Source organism: Gorilla gorilla, chromosome 4, assembly GCF_029281585.2.
Source record: "Gorilla gorilla gorilla isolate KB3781 chromosome 4, NHGRI_mGorGor1-v2.1_pri, whole genome shotgun sequence".
In the NCBI taxonomy this organism is placed as follows: Eukaryota; Metazoa; Chordata; class Mammalia; order Primates; family Hominidae; genus Gorilla; species Gorilla gorilla.
Genome location: NC_073228.2, coordinates 84592693 through 84602831, shown reverse-complemented (window position 1 = coordinate 84602831; position 10139 = coordinate 84592693). Strand labels below are relative to the sequence as shown.

Here is a 10139-nt window from a genome sequence, read left to right as displayed (position 1 = left end):
GGTGAAAGAGCAAGACTCTGTCTCAAAAACAAAAAAAAACAAAACACTTTATAATCCAGAAGTAATAATCTGATAGATTGTCAACAGTTAGCTTTTCTAAAGTACTTAAACAAAACCCTCCCCTTCTCCCCATAATCTAAACAACTATAAAGTTGATACTCCTGACATTTTAGAGTACCTCAGCAGATCATACCTATTCATCAGGGATGTTTAAATTCTATTCAGTATGGCCTAAGTGTTTGCATGTTTATTATTTCACAATTAAAAACAATCTGCATATGATAGTTTAAATTTTAGGTCACCATTCACAGGTTCAGTTATGCTAATATGTTACATTTCTGAACCAATGCTGAAGGAACAAACTCTTACCATAAAACTCTACATGAATAAACACTTTAAGGACAATTAGTTTGCTAAAAACCTACAAAAGATAATGAATCGAGCTTTCAAACACTTAGACATACAAAATTAAATCTCATAAACATGTTATCCTTGTCCCTATCATTCCCAGCAGCATACAAACACACTCTAAAAGCTTCTATTTTGAAATAAAAAAGAAAGAAAATTCCCTTGAATCCCACGTTCTTCTTCAGTTATCACTCATTTCTCTGTTGCCTTTCCCAGTAACGGTTTCCTCAAGGGGTATCTATGCTTATCCACTACAGTCAGGATTCCACAGCAATTATTTATTGAAACTGCTCCTTGTCAAAGTTACCAGCCCTCATCATAATCAGTCTTTCAGCATTGATATAGTTGAGTATTCTCTAGCTTTGGCAGACTACACTATTTTCTATTTCCAGAAAAAGTAACCACTGGGAATATTCCTTCTCAGAGAAATAAAGAACTTATACATTTTAACTTCTTTCAACCTCATCTATTTCACTTAAACTGCTGTCATCATCTCCTTGTAGCAGACCACAAGTTACTAAATTAGCCTTCTCAAACACTGGCGTAATCAGAGATTATTTTGAGGTACATTTTTTATTTTCATTTTTCTTTACTTCCTTCATATGTAACGCAGAACCACAACTTTAAAAAATCTACAAAAAGCCAATGTTTTATAATAATTCTACTGATAACAAATAAAAAAAATTTTGTAAAATTCCAACTCTTCCCCATCTCAATTCATTAATTCAAAAAACACAGTTATGAATTATCAACATATAAAGAAATATATATTTCCTGCCTCAAAAACTAGGTAATATGCAATTATGATACAATGTGTAGTTTAAGAGTTGATATATGGAAAGTTATATTTTAGCACAAGGAAGGCATTACAGAAGAGGCAAAATATAAGAGGAGCTCACCAGGGAAAAAATAGAGAAAACTACTCCACTTGGAGAATGGAATGACAGCACAAAGATTAGTCCCATGGAGTCTAGGTGTTTCCTAGGAACTTGAAAGGAAAAGTGTAAAACACAAAGAAAGTAAGAATGGAAGCTCAGAGGGGTAGAGAAGAAGCTCTCTGCCTTCAGAGAGCTTGTAGTTTTGTTGTAGCCACAGACTGGCATGCAGGAGCCCACCTATGGATGCAGAAGAAGTAAAAGAGACCCTAAGCAAAGGCAGAGCTAGGAAAGAGCAGAGGGATGTGGGCAGGTGGGGGTGACGGGCGTGGCAGCATCACCACCGTGGAATATCATCTTGGGAGGCGGTGCAAATCACTGTGGACCTGATTTTATGTGCTGAATTGTTTTGTGGAGGAAGTGTCAGAGAACGGAGGCATGACGGATTCTGTGGCATCCAGACCTTCTCGGGTCATTCCCAGTATGCCAAGCAAGAGACCGAGGCCAGGAAAATTCATCACCCTCGATGAAGCAGTGAGATGTAATGACCAAGGGCTTATGCCCTTGAGCCAGATGGCCCAGCCCTTTACCCCAGCCCGCTGCCGCTTGGGGGCATGGCCCGCACATTGCTTAACCTCTCCATGCTTCCATTTTCTCATCTGTAAAATGGGAGTGCAAACTGCCTCAGGATTATTGAGAAGGTTAAGCTAGTGATTATGTAACCTGCTTAGAGCAATGCCTGGCACACTGTTTTGTGTATGATAAATTTATTAATATTATCAACATCATCTTTATTTCCAGGCATTATTACTTAAGCCGTGGCATAGCTTTTCCAATTTGAAATAGGCTAGTGTTTTGTTTTGTTTTGTTTTGTTTTGTTTTGTTTTTTTCTAATACGGAGAACCATTTAGAAAGTCTAAAGTCCAGTGAAAATACCAGTGGGTTCGCTTAACTCAGGTTAGCTTGGTGTGCTTCTCTGACCTGGCCCTGGCTCGGGAGTACATGTTTTCTGAATCTTACAGGACCTGCCTGACATGCAAGAGCTCATCACTCAAGTGTGGTCAGAGAAGTGCTCCCTGTAGGCCGCAGCCATCCTTGGTGAGCCCCCTGCCTGGCCTTTGTATCCCCAGACTTCCCTTCCTGCCACTCCCCTTCTCTCTCACACCCCACACTACTGTTTTAAGGTTGAAAGGGTTGTCTCGGTTCATCTGTAAGATGTTCCTGGCCTTTACTTGTGCCAGCTGGGCATCAGATCGTATAGAAGCATTTCGAGATACGCTGTTACACTGGCCCTTCTCCCTGTTACTGTCCTCATGCAACTGTGCTGGCTTCACTGGGCCGACGGCGTTGGATCTGGGATTGATCTGTTTATCTCCACCACTTTTCAGCAGGAGACAGGACTGGCTTCCCCACATGCTGGCTCCTTTTGCTTTTGGGATGTAGGGGCCACCTGTGTGATAGGCCTCATTTGTGACTAGTGTGCTATTGTAAATCCTTGTTCTTACTGATTCCCTGTGAAACTTTCAGATGCAAATGATGCTCACCAAACAGAGACCTCCTCCTCCCAAGTCAAGGACAATAAGGTAAGTCTGGGCCATGGTTTTTGACGAATACGAAGCAGGATTAGCAACAAAGTAGGAATGCATGCTCATTGTAGAGCAGTGGACCCTAAATTTCTAAGGAAACCCCCCACCTCCCTCCCTTCTCTTACCCAACCTCAAAGCTTCCTGCACAAAGCTTCCTGGATGTCAGATCATCCCTGGGAAGAGGGTTGAGGAACCTGTTGCTGCGCAGAGTAGCTTCCGTGGGTAAGAGCTCTAACTCATAACATGGCCAATAGACCTGCACCCCAGTCTTACCCTGGCCCTCTCTTAGCCTCTCTGGGTTTCAGTGACTCTGACTACAAGGCAGGGGTGTGGTAGCCCCTCCTCATAGGAGGCTGCCGGGATTGAGTGATTGAGGGAGATGGCCCCTGTAAAGCTCTGAACCAAGCAGTCGGCACTCAGGAATGTTCACCAAGGGTGTTCTGTGACCGATGCTACATACGTCTCTTTGATTTGACTTCCAGCCTCTGGTTGAACGGTTTGAGACATTCTGCCTGGACCCTTCCCTTGTCACCAAGCAAGCCAACCTTGTGCACTTCCCACCAGGCTTCCAGCCCATCCCCTGCAAGCCTTTGTTCTTTGACCTGGCCCTCAACCATGTGGCTTTCCCACCCCTTGAGGACAAGTTGGAACAGAAGACCAAGAGTGGCCTCACTGGATACATCAAGGGCATCTTTGGATTCAGGAGCTAACCAGGCTCTTCCTCGGGGGCAGGGGAGATTCTGACTGTTAATTTGTATTGTGAGAAAATCCCAGCAAGTTCCATGATATTAAATCCAGGTCTGCATTGGCCCGGGGCAAGAGTTTAACATCTTCAGCCCTGCATTCCTACAGCCTGTGTCTGTACACATTCTTAAGCAGTGAGTTAGGAGAGCAGCCTGTTGTCTTCTGGTAAGTGTGTGCGGGGTAATCCTGTCTCCTGTACCTCCTGGGAGAGGGGCCGCTGCTCTCTGGTGCCCTGTGAGCTGTGATTGATTGCCTTTGGTCAGTAATGTGTTCAGGAGTCCACACCAGGCACAGATGGGGCCTTGAAACGCTTTGTCATGCTTCATGTCATGTCATGTCATGTCATGTCATGATTTGAAATGAACTCATCCTTGCTGTGAGCATCCAGGATCCCTTGGAAAGTTTACTTATGACTATGAAACTGGCAACGTCACCCCAGAATTATGGTCAGCCTTATTCCCCTTCACCTCCCAGTGAACGCTAAGAAGTTTCAGACAAGCAGAGAGCTCTATTTTTAGAAGAAATATGTTACACTCAGAAATGATGAAACCAAATCTTATATTAAAAGGCAAAGATGACAGAGAATGTGCCCATTTCTTATGTGCCCTCCCTTATGTCCAGTCCCCGTTCTCTCCTTGGGAGCCTGGTTGTGTGAAGCTGGTGAGGTCAAGTGTAACCTGACTTACTGGCAACTAGGTGAGACTGATGCCGGATACACATGTTAGAGGCACTATTTTTCAGGACTTCCCAATGTGTAATTTTTAGATGCTATTACATTTTAATCCCCTTCGTTACCCCCCGTTTTTTCTTAGTCTTCCCTTTTCACTTCTATTATAACATCAATAATAGAAGTCACAGAAACAATGTAAGAAAGCAAGAAATAAAAGTGATTTAAACATGTACCTGACACTTATGATTCCCTTTGGAAATCAAAACTCACCGTCACATAGGAAAGAAAATTTGCCACGAGAAATGTTGGCTTAGATGTTTTCAGTTTTTGAGCAAACCCGGTGGCTTGAAGAAAAGGCCAACTGGTTAAAAATCCAAAAGCATTGTTTCAGGATGGCATTGTAACCCCCTGAGGGTTCTTGCCCGCTGCCCAGATAGAGCTGATTCATCAAAACAGAATAATTGCAATAGAGAGAAAGTTTAATTCACACAGAGCCGGCTAAACAGGAGACTGGAGTTTATTACTCAAATTGGTCTCCCTGAAAATTCAGAGACTGGGAATTTTAAGGATAATTTGGTGGGTAGGGGGTCAGGAAGTGGGGAGTGCTGATTGGTCAGGTTGGAGATGAAGTCATAGGGAGTTGGTGATGAAGTCATAGGCAGTTGAAGCTGGCCTCTTGTGCTGAGTCGGTTTCCTGGGTGGGGGCCACAAGACCAGATGAGCCAGTTGGGATGGATGGTGCCAGCCGATCCATAAAGTGCAGGGTCTGAAAAATATCTTGAGCACCATTCTTAGGTTTTACAATAGCGGTGTCATCCCTAGGAGCAACTGGGAAGGTTCAGAATCTTGGGCCTCTGGCTGCATGACTCCTAAACCATAATTTCGATTCTTGCGGCTAATTTGTTAGTCCTACAAAGGCAGTCTGGTCCCCAGGCAAGAAGGCGGTTTATTTCCGGAAAGTGCTGTTACCATCTTTGTTTCAAAGTTAAACAGTTAAACTGTAAGCTTCTCCCAAAGTGAGTTCGGCTTATTCCCAGGAATGAACAAGGACAGCTTGGAGGTTAGAAGCAAGATGGAGTGGGTTAGGCTAGACCTTTTTCACTCTAATAATCTCACCGTTAGAATTTTTGTAAAGGTGGTTTTAGAATGCCACTGTGGGCTTGGCTGTGCCTTTCATTTTCCCAGTAAGTTGCAGGGAGGGAAGCCTAAGAGCTAGAAAAGATGGTGAGACACAAATCAGACTTCTTGTTAGAATGGTGTGGTGGCTTAGAACCTTGAGATGCTCGCAGAGGGGCCCTGATCCCCTGGGGTTTGTTTTGGGTTGGAGAGCCTCAGGAAGCTGGGTTTTTTTTTTTTAATTGAAAGTTTCATCATCTATGCCATACAAATTTAGAACTATCCTCACCCCTCCTTCTGGAAATATAGCACAGATAGGCTGGACACACTGGCTCATGCCTGTAATCTCAGCACTTTGGGAGGCCGAGGCAGGCAGATCACTGGAGGCCAGAAGTTCGAGACCAGCCTGGGCAACGTGGCAAGACCTTGTCTCTACCAAAAAAACTTTTTTAAAAGAAAAATATATATAGCACAGATGACTGGTCTCAGGTTGAGGTCCTGGGTTTTGATCAGGTCAGTGTCCCTGCAGGCTGAGGAACCACGGTTTGGGGGTTAGGGGGTCTTCATCCATGTCCTCATCCTCCTCCCAGGGCCATGGGCCAAGATTCTGCACCTCCCTTGTCTCGTCTCTGTGCTGACAGCCACGCTGTCCTCCAGCTCCAAGAATCCAATTGCAGGCCCTGCTGTACTGCAGTCTCAGGCCTGCCTCAGGCCGTTGCCTGCAGCATCGTGAGGGGGACGGGCATGGGGAACTGCTCATCCTCCTGGAAGATGTCCCTTTGTCCTTCCCACAGCCCTCCCAGCCCCTCCCACTCTAGGGTGCTGGCCTCAGTGGGGACCCAGGACCTATAAACTACAGATGGAGGTGAATCCCAGCTGCACCTTTTCCTTCTCAGGTTGCCTAATGCTTTGTCTCGCAGCCACACTACAAATTCCATTCCTCCCAGTGCTCCTGCCAGGCGCTCTGAGCAGCATTGGCTGTTAATGGCCAGTGATGCTGTTTAGTATTAAAAGCAGGTGTTTACATAAGAAGACAGATCTGGCAGGGCCAAAGTCTCTGGCGAGCTCTCACATCCCTTCACGTGGGATTCCTGGACATTAAGCAGGCTGTGTTGTGGGGGACAGAGCACCAGAAGCAGGACCCCCTCCTGTCCTCCTGGGAAGTGGCTCTGCCTCTGATGGGAGCAGGTTTCAAGTCAGGACCTCACTGCCCCTGGGCCCTGAAGGCTGTTCGCTGGGGGTTTTCACAGAAAGACACTTCGGAGGCCACACAGTCCTGCCTTCCCACGTAGCAGCACCTGCAGATGAGGCCCCGGGGGCCGCGAATGGGTCTGTTCCAAGTGGGTGTTCCCGTGCTGTGCTGGCTCTGGTCCCTCCTCCAGAATGGACTCTGGTGTTGTCAGCAAGCTCTGACCCTGGAGGAGGCTTCTGTCTCCGACATCAAGAGAGGACGAAGAGAGCTCCATTCAGTCCCTCATACTTTTATTTATTTATTTATTTATTTATTTATTTATTTATTTAGAGAGTCTCACTCTGTCACCCAGGCTGGAGTGCAATGGCATGATCTCAGCTCACTGCAGCCTCTGCCTCCCAGGTTCAAGCGATTCTCCTGCCTCAATCTCCCAAGTAGCTGGGACTACAGGTGCGTGCTGTCATGCCCAGCTAATATTTGTATTTTTAGTAGTGGCGGAGTTTCACCGTGTTGGGCAGGCTGGTCTCAAACTCCTGGCCTCAAGTGATCCACCTGCCTCGACCTTCCAAAGTGCTGGGATTACAGGGGTGAGTCACCACGCCTGGCCCAGTCTCATACTTTTAAAGCCTGCCCGAGGTCTGTTGGTCTGTTGTGGTTGTGATCGTGGTTTCTTTCCTTTTTTTTTTTTTTTTTTTTTTGAGCGGAGTCTCGCTCTGTCACCCAGGTTGGAGTGCAGTGACATAATCTTGGCTCACTCCACCTTCCAGGTTCAAGCAATTCTCCTGCCTCAGCCTCCTGAGTAGCTGGGATTACAGGTGGCCACCACCACGCTCAGCTAATTTTTGTGTTTTTAGTAGAGAAGGGGGTTTCACCATCTTGGCCAGGCTGGTCTCAAACTCCTGACCTCATGATCTACCCGCCTCAGCCTCCCAAAGTGCTGGGATTACAGGTATGAGCCACCGCACCTGGCCTTTTTTTTTTTTTTTTTTTTGAGATGGAGTCTGACACTGTCGCCCAGGCTGGAGCGCAGTGGCGTGATCTCTGCTGACTGCAACCTCCGCCTCTCATTCAAGCGATTCTCCTGCCTCAGCCTTCTGAGTAGCTGGGATTACAGGCATGCGCCACCACGCCTAGCTGATTTTTTGTATTTTTAGTAGAGATGGGGTTTTACTATGTTGGCCAGATTGGTCTCAAATGCCTGACTTCGTGATCCACCCGCCTCGGCCTCCCAAAGTGCTGGGGTTACAGGTGTGAGCCACCACGCCTGGCTTATGTGATCATGGTTTCTATTCTCTGTTCCAGGCAAGCCCCACCAGGCCTTCTGGGTGAGGGTCAGGAGCTCGAGGTGGCTGAGGATGGCACTGGCCTTCGCTGCTGGGTCTCCTGGCCTGTTCCTCTCTTCCCAAATGTTGTTTGGATGTGCTGTCTCCTCTCTGGTTTTACATTAAATCAGTGAGAACTCTCAGATTCCCTCTTTGGAATGAAACAGTGCCGGGCTTTGTGCCAACCCCTTCCCCTGGTGGCAACCTGAGCCTGTCACCACGACCACAAGGTGACAGCCTGTGATGACAGGGCACCCTCAACCCATAGCGGCCCTGGGTCAGAGCCGGGACTTTCCTCCCAAAAGCCGAGGCAGAGGCTTCACCCCCCTAGGAGAGGAAGGCCGACACCAGGGGCTTTGAGGGTGGGACTGTGCTCCGCTCACTGTCATCGCTGTGGCAGTGCTAATTTTTCACATACGAGGTGTCGGTAGTCACACACAAAACAGCTAACTGATCACAGAATTCTAAACAGCACAATTCTGTCTGCAGCCTTGAAAAGCTTGGGACATTTAGAGGTCTGGGAAAGTATCCGAAGATAGCAAAAATACGTGTTGGTTCTAATTTTTTGTTTGAAGACACTTGTTGCTACAGAGGAGGTGGAAAGCAGATTTAGCTGTAAAATTTATCGATGTTCCAAAGCAAAGAGAATAAATTGGAAATTATCTGCATCCTGACAACACCAACTGGAAGAATCCAACCTGTTATTCTGTTAGATATTAGAGACACTTGGGAGCAGGACCTGGGAGGGGCCGTGGCTGGGGGCACTGCCCAGGACCAGCTGTGGTGGCAGGCTGTGCAGGTTGCACACATTAGATAGGCCTTGGCCTCTGGGTCCACCCTCTGCTCTAAGCACCATCTGGCACAGAGTGAGGGGCTCTACAAGCGTCCACTAGAGGTATTATTATTATTATTATTCTGAGATGAGGTTTCACTCTTGTTGCCCAGGCTGGAGTGCAATGGCACAATCTCGGCTCACCACAACCTCCGCCTCCTGGGTTCAAGTGATTCTCCTGCCTTAGCCTCCTGAGTAGCTGGGATTACAGGCATGCGCCACCAAGCCCAGCTAATTTTTGTATTTTTAGTAGAGATGAGGTTTCACCATGTTGGATAGGCTGGTCTCGAACTCCTGACCTCAGGTGATCTGCAGCCTCGGCCTCCCAAAGTGCTTCCCCAGGGATCTTCTGACCTAGCAATCCAGCTGTGATGGGCAGGTACCTGGGCCAGTGAAAGCTGAGTAACGTTAGCTGTGGCTCATCTGTGGAATGGAGACGGGTGTGGCTGTGCAAAGGCCTCGCCAGGCAGTGCCTCTCATGCTGCCTAAGAAGAGGTGTGAGGCAGAGAGAGAGCAGGTGCTCAGGGTCCTCCGAGCTGGTGGATCCCTGCCCCACACTTACTAGTCCATGGCCTCTGAGCACGCTCCAGCTCCTGTACAACAGGGGCGGCTGCATCTCAAAGTTGCTGGGAGGAGACAGTGAGGAGGTTCCCCCAAAATGTTCTGAGCCTAGACCCCAAGACAGTGTGGGCTGCTGTACCCTGAGTCGATGGGCACGCATAGCTGACAGGGCCTTCCACTCAACCAGCCTGCGTCCTTGTCTTCCCCTTCCCAGGAAGTCCTCCTAAGTCTATGCAATGCCATTCAGACAATAGTTTGGGTCTGACGAACTGCTGTCTGTGCTGCGTGGTTTAACCTCCCCTTTCCAGCTTCCTGACAATAGAGACAAATCAGGCAGCTATAAGAACTGCTTGTTCCTTCGTTTTCATGTTTGTCTGTTTTATAAACCTTTTTCTCCCTCTGACCAGTGAACAGTGCCAGATGCCACAGACCCCTGCTGCTGTGGTGCAGCCGGTGGAACATTTTCTCAAGCGGACACACGGGTCGTTATCCCGGCGTGCACAGTTAGCTGGCTGCCTCCGTCACATCTGCACCTCTCCAAAATAGGGCTGCAGGTCCCCAGACCTAGCTAGTAAGGACAGCTATTATCTTCAAGGTGGCAGAGAGGCCCAGGGCTCTTGGGCCTATCAGTTCCTGAGTAAGACTGGCTGGGCTGCAGACTTCTGGAATGCAGGGATGGCTCATGCACCAGGTGGCTGCAGGGGCTGGGGAGTGGGCTGCACCAGCACCAGTCCTACAGCTGAACTGGGGCTGGTGCTGTGGGTCCCCTTTCTTCCAGGGAAAGGGGATGGTTCAGAGGGAGGGACAGTTAGCCTAAGGCAGCCTTGGTTTTG

At 47.8% G+C, this 10139-nt stretch overlaps 1 pseudogene; it reads left to right on the top strand.

Moving 5' to 3' along the window:
• Positions 1-483: 483 nt before the first annotated feature.
• On the top strand, positions 484-3741 carry LOC129533381 (signal recognition particle subunit SRP68-like; annotated as a pseudogene).
• Positions 3742-10139: the final 6398 nt, after the last annotated feature.